The following is a 13363-nucleotide window of genomic DNA, read 5'->3' as shown; positions in this document are numbered from 1 at the left end:
TCGGGAAGAATTTTCCAACAGTAAGAGTTGTTCAGCAGTAGAATGGAGGTGGCGGACTTCCCTTCCCTGGAAGCTTCTAAGCAGAGGTTGGATGGCCATCGGCAATGGATGCTTTATGTGAGAGTTCTGCACTGCAGGGGGGTGGACTAGTTGACCCTTAGGGTCCCTTCCAACTCTACAATTCTATCAAAGCCACACTCGTGTATAATGTATATGGGTATGCATGCATTTACTTCACCATGTTTACATGGAGTGGGAAACCACCACAGATTTCTACCAGGTATAAAGGTAAAGGACCCCTGACAGTTAAGTCCAGTCATGAAGCAACTCTGGGGTTGCGGCACTCTGGCGCAACTGAACACCGAAACCAGAGCAGCGACCAGAAATGCCATTTACCTTCCCATTGGAGAGGTACCTATTTATCTACTTGCACTTTGGGGCATGCTTTCAAACTGCTAGGTTGGCAGGAGAGGGACCGAGCAACGGGAGCTCACCCCGTTGAGGGGTTTCGAACTGCCGACCTTCTGACTGGCAAGCCCAAGAGGCTCAGTGGTTTAGACCACAGCACAACCCATGTCCCTTTTACCAAGTATATTTGTAACCAATAGGTGCCTGTGCATTTGTTGCATGGTGAAGACTGGTGTGACACCTGTATAAGAATCTTGCCTAATGTGACGCAGACCCCATTCCCTAAAGAAATTTGGCTCCCTGTTTCCTGAAGGGAAATGCTGTCAGAAAGAAATCTCACGAGGAACGATGGATAGGGTCAATCTAAGGATATTTCTCTACAAGCCCACTGAAATGAAGGAAAGCTGTCCTTACAGAAATTTCATTCTTTTCAAAGAGGCTTATACAAATAGGCTTCCCTGTAAATTATTCTGTAGATTTTGTCACTGACTAGCACAGATCAGTTATCGCAAAGCAAAGGACCTTTCCCCCCTTCTATGCATGGGGGCAGCCCCTCCCCCAAAGGCCTTGGAATGGAATGGTGCAAAACTTGACTTGAATTTCAAAGCAAGACTCAACAAATGTTTCATCAATATGGCAGGTGGGTGGTTGTGTGGGTGGTAGGTGGGAACTAATAACCCCTTTCACAATCTTTCTCCTGTGTGCCAAGCAGGACTGGATGACAAAATACAACAACAACAACAACAACAACAACAACAACAACAAAGACTTATTGCTACTTACAGGCTACTGTTCCTTTGCAGAAAGTACCACCAAAATCTCACATAATATAGACAACAGAAGGTAACTTTGTGCCCTAGAAATGTAAAACAAGTTCTAAAATGTAGACATCCTCCAATCAGCATGTTTTTAAAGCAACTGGCATGTCATGCTTCAGGCAGCCATCACAGAACATTTACAGAAAGTGATTAAGGATGAGCTGTTGTCTGTTTCCCCCTGCTGAAAAATTAACACTAGATTTCCTTCGTCTCACTCTACCAGGAACTGAGCTTTAAAAAACAACACAACCTCGTAAGATATAGATAGAAAATTAGGGGCAAATAGGTTACCAAGGTGCCATAGCTGAGGGATAGAGCATCTGCTTTGCATGTAGGATGTCCAATCCCTGGCATCTCTGGGTAGGGATGGGAGAAGCTGCTGTCAGTCTATGTTGGCAGTGCTGAGCTAAATGGACCAATGCTCTGACTCAGTATAAAGCAGTATCTTAGATTCAAAAATGGAAGGTCTCATTGGCAGCTATAAACTGAAAAGTAAATCATGCAGGGAGATGACAGGACAGAGGGAGGAAAATACATGCAACTTATGGTGCTTTATATGAGTACCGTATTTTTTGCTCTATAAGACTCACTTTTTCCCTCCTAAAAAGTAAGGGGAAATGTGTGTGCGTCTTATGGAGCAAATGCAGGCTGCGCAGCTATCACAGAAGCCAGAACAGCAAGAGGGATTGCTGATTTCACTGCACAGTGATCCCTCTTGCTGTTCTGGCTTCTGAGATTCAGAATATTTTTTTTCTTGTTTTCCTCCTCCAAAAACTAGGTGCATCTTGTGGTCTGATGTGTCTTATAGAGCGAAAAATACGGTAAATCCAATACTCAACTTGGTTATCAGATAGTATTGCTAGTTCTGTTGATTATGTGCTTAAAGTGCTTCTTTAATAGCATCATAGTAGAAGTCATTGAAGACAATTATATGGTTTCAGCCACAAACATGGATCAAGCAAGAGTCACAGAACAAGTTGAAAACATGCAGTTGCCCTGAAACAATTATCTGGAGACAACGCAAGGCTGCTTCTGGATTCATGGCTGGCCTAAACTTCTATGGAGGCAGCATTGGTGACAAATGACTGGTTCTGTGACATCTTGATTACATTTATTCAAGCACCACCAGGTCACAAAAAACAGGATGACTGCTGCATATATCCCATTCTAATAATTCACACAAATGGCACCTCCATGTAAGTCCCAAACTAGCATGCTTTTCACATGCTGATATGCTCTTTGGATAATCACATGGGATGAACCCTATTTTTATTTTATTTTTTGCTTTTGCACAACAACCATGCTAAATAGGAATACCAAGACAACATTCTCCATTTCCCAACTGCCTTACATATACATTTACTTTTTTAATGGAGAAAGCAGTGGCATTTACCCATTTTCATGGGCTGGCTGGGCACACAGGAATGGTGAGAGGAAACAGCTGGGGAACTACCAAGGGAAGAAGAACATTCATTTTATTATTGAATTAGAGTTCTGATTCTTAGTACTTTTCAGATTGAACTTGCTTTCTTTTGAATGTCACAGAAAGCATGCACACTCGCACGAACACACACATCTGCTTTTTAAAGATAGAAATGGTTTTATATAGTGAATATGAAATTAGTTGTTAAATTGTCCCGCTTTAATGCAGTCTGAAAGACTTCATTAATCCAAGTAGCTGACACCAAGATCATTACAGTTAAACAATTACATTTAATGGGTGTTCAGAACAACATTGTATTCAGTGCTAGATTTCAGACAATAAAAAACACATGGGATGTTCTAGCCAATTACAGTTGAATAACGGAGGCACTGAGGCTTTCTAAAGCTGGAAACTATTTTGATTGGCAATGAAAAGGATTATTTAACAATACAAAACAAGCTTTTAACAGACTACTGCAATCTCATACATACTTACCTTGGGATCTAGTCCTAGTAAATTGAGGGACAATTACTTCTGAATCAATATTTATAGAAATGGGCCTCAACAACACCATTTTCTTTAGAAAGCTATGCTGCCTCAACATGCTTGTGTGTTTGTGTGTTGTGTGTGATTATATGCACAAGAATGCCTGCTTCCCTTGTATATTGTTGTAGTTGGCTGTCCTGACCCTTTTGTCTACAGTGCCATGCCAACACAGATGAAAGAACGCCTACCTTCTGTACCACAATGGTCATTATTCTAAGGAAGCATTTCTTCACATATAATAAACCACAGCCAAACAACAGAGATGGGCAAACTGAACTAGGCTCAGCTCATAATAGCTCAAGAAATGGTCAGAGATCTTTCAAAAGAATGGTCTGAAGGCACCTGAGGCCACCAACTGCTAAAATTAAGCAGATCTATGTCTTATCAATGCCTGGATGGGATACCATCCTGGACCACCTTCCATGATGGAAGAAAAGTGGGATATAAATGTAATAAAATGAAAAAGGCACTAAATAATTGCTAAAGCAGAACAACTTCTGTTTGTACAACAGGACTTTCTCTCCCTCTCCTCCTCCCCATGCATATGTTCTGGTTTATTGGCCCTGAATGACCCATCAAGTCCATTGCTAGGCCTTGCATGGCCTCTCTGGACTCAGACATTACAGAGAAAATACAACTGATGACCCGTATTTTCTGATGACCACTCCCAGTGGCTTAATGAACAGTGTCTAAACTCTGCCTCCAATGTCAGAGGACATATACCAGCTGCAGGGAGAGGGTTATTGTGCTCAAATCCTGTTAGTGCGCTTCCCATGGGCATCAGGTTGGTCACTGTAGGAACAGGATGCTGGTCCTGATGGCCTTTGACCTAATCCAGCAAGGCTCTCTTACGCACTTATGTTCTTAGGGCTCAAAAGCCTAAGGAATCAAGGGAGATGTGGTTCTCCCAGGGGCTCTATACCCATGATCCCTTAAGCTTTTGTGCTTTGATGTTTTGAGTAGCGTGATGATGCAAAAGAGAGTGATGGGGGGTGGCATTCTGTTTCTTCTCTTTCCACACTATTGCAGCTACTTCCACTGCCTCCCCTACTTGAAAGAGAAGCGGGGATGAGTTTTGAAACGGGGGAATTGGCTGGAGGAGGAGCCATGATTTTTTTATCGGGCTAGAAAACTTCAAAGCGTTACAAACGCGCCTCTCAATTGAGGCTAGCTTTTAAGAGTCTCAGAGTTTGTTTCCAAGCATGGATCAGGAGAATTTTGCCAGCATCAATACTAAAGAATGTTGTGAGGACTACCAGCGTAGATGCTTTACAAAGGATTCATTTCACCGTGGCCTCTGGCCACAATATCTGAATCTGTTAACTTCTTTGCTTCTGACTAATAACTGATGTGGATAAACAGCAGAGGCTTTGTATGGAGATCAAAGAACATTTGTCAACATTTCTAAGAAATCTCATTCGTCACTACAGGTAGGCAGAACATGAAGTTATTTGTTATGTGGCAGAAGTGATGTTCTCAGATTTCACAAAAGCAGTAGGACTATTACTTGAATACCAATAAATCATCATTGGTTCCATGATAACATTCAACAGTAAACTAGATCTTACAACATACTTTGGTGTGAAAATTATGGAGGGCGCCAAGATGATATAAAGTCACCATGACAACAAACTACATTTTTTCTTTATAAAATTTCAACCCATCTCACGATAACTGCATCATCATTTTATAAACCACAACTTGCTTTCTGCTGGAATGACCAATGGATTGGGTTAGGTGCACATCTGGCAGTGATTCAAAAGGAATCACACTCCTGTTCGAAGGAGAAAGGAAAGCATGGGAGTACTATAGCTCTGTGCTGTAGCAACTTCTTTCCTCACATCTACAGCTTTGTACCATGGAGTCTTCTTTTCTCACATCTCTGTAGACCAGGAATGGAGAGCCTAAGCTCCCATTTGTTGTTGTTGTTTAGTCATTTAGTCGTGTCCGACTCTTTGTGACCCCATGGACCAGAGCATGCCAGGCACTTCTGTGTTCCACTACCTCCCGCTGTTTGGTCAAACTCATGCTGGTAGCTTCGAGAACACTATCCAACCATCTCGTCCTCTGTCGTCCCCTTCTCCTTGTGCCCTCCATCTTTCCCAACATCAGGGTCTTTTCCAGGGCGTCTTCTCTTCTCATGAGGTGACCAAAGTCTTGGAGCCTCAGCTTCACGATCTGTCCTTCCAGTGAGCACTCAGGGCTGATTTCCTTAAGAATGGAGAGGTTTGATCTTCTTGCAGTCCATGGGACTCTCAAGAGTCTCCTCCAGCACCATAATTCAAAAGCATCAATTCTTTGGCGATCAGCCTTCTTTATGGTCCAGCTCTCACTTCCATACATCACTCCTGGGAAAACCATAGCTTTTACTATACGGACCTTTGTTGGCAAGGTGATGTCTCTACTTTCTACTCGACGACAAAGTAGAGACATCGCCTAAGCTCCCAGTGAGAGGCAAATGCAGCCCTCCAAGCTTCTTACACTGACTCTCAGTGCTCTCTGCAGGCCACACCCCCTTTCACAGGCCACGCCCCTCATTGGCTGTGCTTCACACCCTTCTTTCATGTTTTAGCCTGGATGGAATGAGTCCTTGAACTCTGATAATACCTCTTTACTTGTCTCAATAGATGTTATAGAAGGTTTGAGTGTGTGTGTAGGAACTAACTTACTGTATAAATGAGAATTATAGGGATTAGCAGGAAGAGTAAGTGGCTTCTCCCCATTGCCCCATCAGTGAGATTTAACTCTGGCTGGAAAGGCTCTATTTCCAATGGGCACTTTGTTCAGATTTCATGCCTATTTCATCCTTCCCTTCTGTGTTCGGCCCATAGGCTGCCAACAAGGATGTCAATTAGTTCCAATTGCTCCAGCAGCAGCAGCCTGGAAATAAAGTAAAGGAGCCTTGAAAGGGATCTGTTATCCCATATTCAGCCCCTTTGCACTTAATGTTGATTTCGGCTGTCATGAACAAAGTGGGTGGTAGTTTATTCTTACTGGCAGCAGGCATAAACTATCAAGTGCTTGGGCTTGAGGAAGGAAAAATCGATGTTAAAAGGAAAGCAGCCATGAGCAGGATGACAGATCATTTAAAAGGCATTTCATCATCACCTCCCAGCTTCCAGTTGGAACAGTCACTGGAAGATTTTGAGAATTGTCCTCATGAAGACAGAACCCTGCTTCAGGTTTGCTCCAGGCATATTAGGGACAACTGAGGGTGGCTGCTGGTTCAAAACTGGAATATAAAAGCAGATATATAGTGGTCCTGGGTTGCAGAGGGTCAAAGACCCATTAATATTTTCTGCAGCGGGATACCATCACCACCAGAGCCAATGTGGTGTAGTGGTTAAGAGTGGTAGACTCATAATCTGGTGAACCGGGTTCGCATCTCCGCTCCTCTACATGCAGCTGCTGGGTGACCTTGGGCTAGTCGCACTTCTCTGAAGTCTCTGAGCCCCACTCACCTCACAGAGTGTTTGTTGTGCAGGAGGAAGGGAAAGGAGAATGTTAGCCTCCTCCACATTTAAAGCAACTGAAAAGTCTTCTCTCCCTTGAGAATGATTCCCACTAGAGCAATGGGACTTCTCCTCTGCGTGGGGGAATCCAGCCAGATGGGTGGGGTATAAATAATAAATTATTATTATTATTATTATTATTATTATTATTATTATTATTATTATTATTATTATGCATGCCCCACATGGCTTCTCCAAATCTGTTTTGGGAGCCTGGGAGAACCCCCAGAACAGCATGCAGATGGAAAAGTAAGAGTATATTCCATCTGGAATAATCCACTGCACTGAAGGAACAACCTCCTCCATGCTCCTTTGAATACAACCCCTGATCTTCCCACTGTGAAGTGTGACACACCGTCACAGCCCCTAGTTATAGTTAGACTTCCTCTCAGTGATAAATCGATTTGTCTCCCCATTAGTCTCCTGAATTAACTGTTCTTATTTTCATATTTTCCTGTTTGCAGTCCATGTTGTTGTTTAGTCATTTAGTCGTGTCCGACTCTTCATGACCCCATGGACCAGAGCACGCCAGGCACTCCTGTCTTCCACTGCCTCCCGCAGTTTGGTCAAACTCATGCTGGTAGCTTCGAGAACACTGTCCAACCATCTCGTCCTCTGTCGTCCCCTTCTCCTTGTGCCCTCCATCTTTCCCAACATCAGGGTCTTTTCCAGGGAGTCTTCTTTTCTCATAAGGTGGCCAAAGTATTGGAGTCTCAGCTTCACGATCTGTCCTTCCAGTTAGCACTCAGGGCTGATTTCCTTAAGAATGGATAGGTTTGATCTTCTTGCAGTCCATGGGACTCTCATGAGTCTCCTCCATCACCATAATTCAAAAGCATCAATTCTTCGGCGATCAGCCTTCTTTATGGTCCAGCTCTCACTTCTGTTAGGTCCTTACAGCTTTTGTCCTTTATTATGGTAATCTTTGTACGAAATGTTCCTTTCATACCTCCAATTTTCTTGAACAGATCTCTGGTTCTTCCCATTTTGTTGTTTTCCTCTATTTCTTTGCATTGCTTGTTTAATGCAATCCATATGCAAAAGTTAAAAAAAAAATGAATTCGGGAATTTGCATTTTTGGTGTATGTCAAGCCATCATGAGGGTAATATTGTAAAGCAGACAAATGGTAAAAGCTTCTTTTTGTTTCTTTACAATGTTTTCTTTTAGTACAGAATTCCCAAGGTGCTTTGCAGCTCGTGTTTAAAGTCAACCAAGAATAGACGAATCAAAGCGAAGCAGTAATATATATTTTTCAGTAGGAATAGAATCATTCACACCTAATAATAATAATAATACTTATACTCCACCTATTTGACTGGGTTGCCCCAGCCACTCTGGGTGGCTTCCAACAGAACATAAAAAGTCATTGGTTCACTGAGAACCACTAAAAGTCAATTTAAATGAACTTTTTTTTTCAGCTGGTGCCTGTTGTTGTTGTTTAGTCGCTTAGTCGTGTCCGACTCTTCGTGACCCCATAGACCAGAGCACGCCAGGCACTCCTGTCTTCCACTGCCTCCCGCAGTTTGGTCAAACTCATGCTGGTAGCTTCAAGAACACTATCCAACCATCTCGTCCTCTGTTGTCCCCTTCTCCTTGTGCCCTCCATCTTTCCCAACATCAGGGTCTTTTCCAGGGAGTCTTCTCTTCTCATGAGGTGACCAAAGTCTTGGAGCCTCAGCTTCACGATCTGTCCTTCCAGTGAGCACTCAGGGCTGATTTCCTTAAGAATGGAGAGGTTTGATCTTCTTGCAGTCCATGGGACTCTCAAGAGTCTCCTCCAGCACCTTAATTCAAAAGCATCAATTCTTTGGCGATCAGCCTTCTTTATGGTCCAGCTCTCACTTCCATACATCACTACTGGGAAAACCATAGCTTTTACTATACGGACCTTTGTTGGCAAGGTGATGTCTCTACTTTTTAAGATGCTGTCTAGGTTTGTCATTGCTTTTCTCCCAAGAAGCAGGCGTCTTTTAATTTCGTGACTGCTGTCACCATCTGCAGTGATCATGGAGCCCAAGAAAGTAAAATCTCTTACTGCCTCCATTTCTTCCCCTTCTATTTGCCAGGAGGTGATGGGACCAGTGGCCATGATCTTCGTTTTTTTGATGTTGAGCTTCAGACCATATTTTGCGCTCTCCTCTTTCACCCTCATTAAAAGGTTCTTTAATTCCTCCTCACTTTCTGCCATCAAGGTTGTGTCATCTGCATATCTGAGGTTGTTGATATTTCTTCCGGCAATCTTAATTACGGCTTCGGATTCATCCAGCCCAGCCTTTCGCATGATGAATTCTGCATATAAGTTAAATAAGCAGGGAGACAATATACAGCCTTGTCGTACTCCTTTCCCAATTTTGAACCAATCAGTTGTTCCATATCCAGTTCTAACTGTAGCTTCTTGTCCCACATAGAGATTTCTCAGGAGACAGATGAGGTGATCAGGCACTCCCATTTCTTTAAGAACTTGCCATAGTTTGCTGTGGTCGACACAGTCAAAGGCTTTTGCATAGTCAATGAAGCAGAAGTAGATGTCTTTCTGGAACTATCTAGCTTTCTCCATAATCCAGCGCATGTTTGCAATTTGGTCTCTGGTTCCTCTGCCTCTTCGAAATCCAGCTTGCACTTCTGGGAGTTCTCGGTCCACATACTGCTTGAGCCTTCCTTGTAGAATTTTAAGCATAACCTTGCTAGCGTGTGAAATGAGTGCAATTGTGTGGTAGTTGGAGCATTCTTTGGCACTGCCCTACTTTGGGATTGGGATCTAGACTGAACTTCTCCAATCCTCTGGCCACTGCTGAGTTTTCCAAACTTGCTAGCATATTGAGTGTAGCACCTTAACAGCATCATCTTTTACAATTTTAAATAGTTCAGCTGGAATACCATCACTTCCACTGGCTTTGTTATTTGCAGTGCTTTCTAAGGCCCATTTGACTTCACTCTCCAGGATGTCTGGCTCAAGGTCAGCAACCACACTACCTGGGGTGTACAAGACATCCATGTCTTTCTGGTATAATTCCTCTGTGTATTCTTACCACCTCTTCTTGATGTCTTCTGCTTCTTGATGTCTTCTGCTTCTGTTAGGTCCTTACCACTTTTGTCCTTTATTATGGTAATCTTTGTACGAAATGTTCCTTTCTCTGGTTCTCTGGTTCTCCAGATCTCTCGTTCTTCCCATTCTTTGTTTTCCTCTATTTCTTTTGCATTTCTTTGCTCGTTTAAGAAGGCCTTCTTGTCTCTCCTTGCTATTCTTTGGAAATCTGCATTCAATTTCCTGTATCTTTCACTACCTCGCATTTTGCTTGCCTTCTCTCCCCCGCTATTTGTAAGGCCTCGTTGGACAGCCACTTTGCTTTCTTGCATTTCCTTTTCATTGGGATGGCTTTAGTTGCTGCCTCCTGTATAATGTTGCGAGCCTCCACCCATAGTTCTTCAGGCACTCTGTCCAGCAAATCTAAATCCTTAAACCTGTTCCTCACTTCCACTGTGTATTCATAAGGGATTTGGTTTAGATTGTATCTTACCGGCCCAGGTGTTTTTCCTACTTTCTTCAGTTTAAGCTTGAATTTTGCTATAAGAAGCTGATGATCTGAGCCACAGTCAGCTCCAGGTCTTGTTTTTGCTGACTGTATAGAGCTTCTCCATCTTTGGCTGCAGAGAATATAATCAATCTGATTTCGATGTTGCCCATCTGGTGATGTCCATGTGTAGAGTCATCTGTTGTGTTGTTGGAAAAGCGTGTTTGTGATGACCAGCTTGTTCTCTTGACAGAACTCTATTAGCCTTTGCCCTGCTTCGTTTTGATCTCCAAGGCCAAACTTGCCAGTTGTTCCTTTTATCTCTTGATTCCCTACTTTAGCATTCCAATCCCCTATAATGAGAAGAACATCCTTCTTTGGTGTCACTTCTATAAGGTCTTGTAAGTCTTCATAGAATTGGTCAATTTCAGTTTCTTCAGCACCAGTAGTTGGTGCATAAACTTGGATATCTGTGATGTTAAAAGGTCTGCCTTGGATTCGTATCGAGATCATTCTATCATTTTTGAGATTGCATCCCAGTACAGCTTTCGCCACTCTTTTGTTGACTATGAGGGCCACTCCATTTCTTTTACGGGTTTCTTGCCCACAGTAGTAGATATGATAGTCATCCGAACTGAATTCACCCATTCCCGTCCATTTTAGTTCACTGATGCTCAGGATGTCAATATTTATTCTTACCATCTCATTTTTGACCACATCCAACTTACCCAGGTTCATGGTTCTTACATTCCAGGTTCCTATGCAATATTTTTCTTTACAGCATTGGACTTTCCTTTCGCTTCCATGCATATCCGCAACTGAGCGTCCTTTCGGCTTTGGCCCAGCCGCTTCATCAGCTCTGGATCTACTTGTACTTGTCCTCCGCTCTTCCCCAGTAGCATGTTGGACACCTTCCAACCTGAGGGGCTCATCTTCCAGCGTCATAACTTTTATATGCCTGTTGTCTTTGTCCATGGAGTTTTCTTGGCAGGGATACTGGAGTGGCTTGCCGTTTCCTCCTCCAGGGGGATCGCATTTGGTCAAAACTCTCCACTATGACCTGTTCATCTTGGGTGCCCTGCTCGGCATAGTTCATAGCTTCTCTGAGTTATTCAAGCCCCTTCGCCATGGCAAGGCAGTGATCCATGAAGGGGCAGCTGGTGCCTAATGGTCCCCATATCTGTTGCCAGGCAAACTGATACAGAGAAGGAGTTCTATATCTGAGGTGCCACCACCTAGCAGGCCCTAGCTTTGGTAGCCATTCATCTCACCTCAGGGATTCAGAGTAGGCAGTTCAGAGTTGGCCGCTGTAATTTAGCAACTGGGCAAGTTCATGTGGGATGTTATGATGATCAAACAATAGCAGCCAGACATTGGAGATCGGTATCCATGGCAACTTGATTATTCCCAACTACTAGCTTTCCACATAACTACTTTTGAAATGTGTAATGGCAAGCCAATTGTGACTGAGACAGCCGTGGCATGTATATAGGAGCTTAATGATTCTGTTACTAAGAATCCTTGTCCACTTGTCACCTTTGATCTACTTAACCTTTTGCCTCTGCAGATCAGGAAGGTTGCCTTGCCTTGATCTACAGACTTTCAATCTTCCCATCAAGTATTGACACTAATGAGCCTAGAAGGAATTCAGACAAAGTAAAGCAAATGAAAGCTTCTTGATGGCAGAAGAGGAGAGCCTATAAAAAGGAACTAATTTCCCTGCCCCCTTGAGTGGTGTCCTCCTGATGCAGCCTGCCAGAGCTCAGACTAAAACGCTCAGACTAAATGCCTCCTAGCTTTAAAATGTGTTTTTCATTCAGACTATAAATGCTGTGAGCACTTAAATAAGTCCAACAGGTTGGTCTTTAAAGGAAACATCTGACATCTGTATTTAACTATTTGGCTACCATTCGATTTTCAAAAGCATTAAAGCCCCTGAGTAGGTATATCAGAGAATTCCAGAGAGAGAGAGAGAGAGAGAGAGAGAGAGAGAGAGAGAACGGGAGTAGAAATTGCCAAACTTTGCTTATTTGTCCCATTTCTGGAACAGAAATCAATCCAATAAATACAATTGGTAGGGATGGTGCCAAAGTTCATAAAGTGGGTCCCTAAATTTTGGGATAAATAACAACCTCCGATAATTAACATAGTCTTCTTATGGATCTGCAACAACCCAAAAGTAATGGAGAACATAAAGCTCTCATAACAGACCCTCTAAGTGTCCCTATTTTCCAGGTACAGTCCTGGTTTTATGGAAGCCGTACCAGTTTTCCTTAGGATATCCCTATTTTCATCAGAGAAATGTTGGAAGGTATGGTAGGGTGTCCCTGTTTTCATTGGAGGTATGAAGTTAGGCAACCCCTGAGACAAAGAGATAAGTAAATACACAACCTTTAGAAGACATCTGAAGGCAGCCCTGTATAAGAAAGTTTTTTAATGTTTAATGTCTTATATGTTGGAAGCTGCCCAGAGTAGCTATGGCAAATTATCATTATTATTATTATTGTTGTTGTTGTTGTTGTTGTTATGGAATAGGACGTGCCTATTTTCATCAGAGAAATGTTGGAGGGTATGTGATAATCAATATCCTTCACCCATTGTGATAGCAAATATTTTACCTTATTGTAGCCTGGGGCAGGGTGAGAGGGAGGATATAAGAGAAGGACTGGAATAACACAAACGCATTAACATGTATTTCTTTATATAGACAATGGATTTTTTTATTCATTACAGGGTGAATTACAGGGACATGGAATCATGGCACTAACACGGATTCATAGCTAGCAGCAGTTAGGACAGAATGAACAGAGGTCAAGCTTAGAACATACAAAATGGTTGGGCAAGGGTTTTCAACAGAAAGTTGAACGCAGGGATTTTTGCGGCAATAGATGTTTAAATGAGGAACCTAGGGTTGGGACAGGGTGTTAGCAGACACAGTTTGTTTAGGCTGTCTGAAACACCAAGTCACAAGGAACTGGGCAAGTGGTTATCACCAAGGAGAAGACAAAGATCTAGGGAATTCATCTGAAAGAAACCTCTCAAATTGGATGGAGACAATAATAGGCAACGCTTGGAGTAGGGGCAGACGGCAGTAGCAGAGGAAGTAATAGAATAAGGAACAAGGCAAGCACAGAGGGAGGTGG

This window comes from Podarcis raffonei, chromosome 7, assembly GCF_027172205.1.
Source record: "Podarcis raffonei isolate rPodRaf1 chromosome 7, rPodRaf1.pri, whole genome shotgun sequence".
Taxonomy (NCBI): Eukaryota; Metazoa; Chordata; class Lepidosauria; order Squamata; family Lacertidae; genus Podarcis; species Podarcis raffonei.
Note: the sequence above shows the minus strand (reverse complement) of the source record.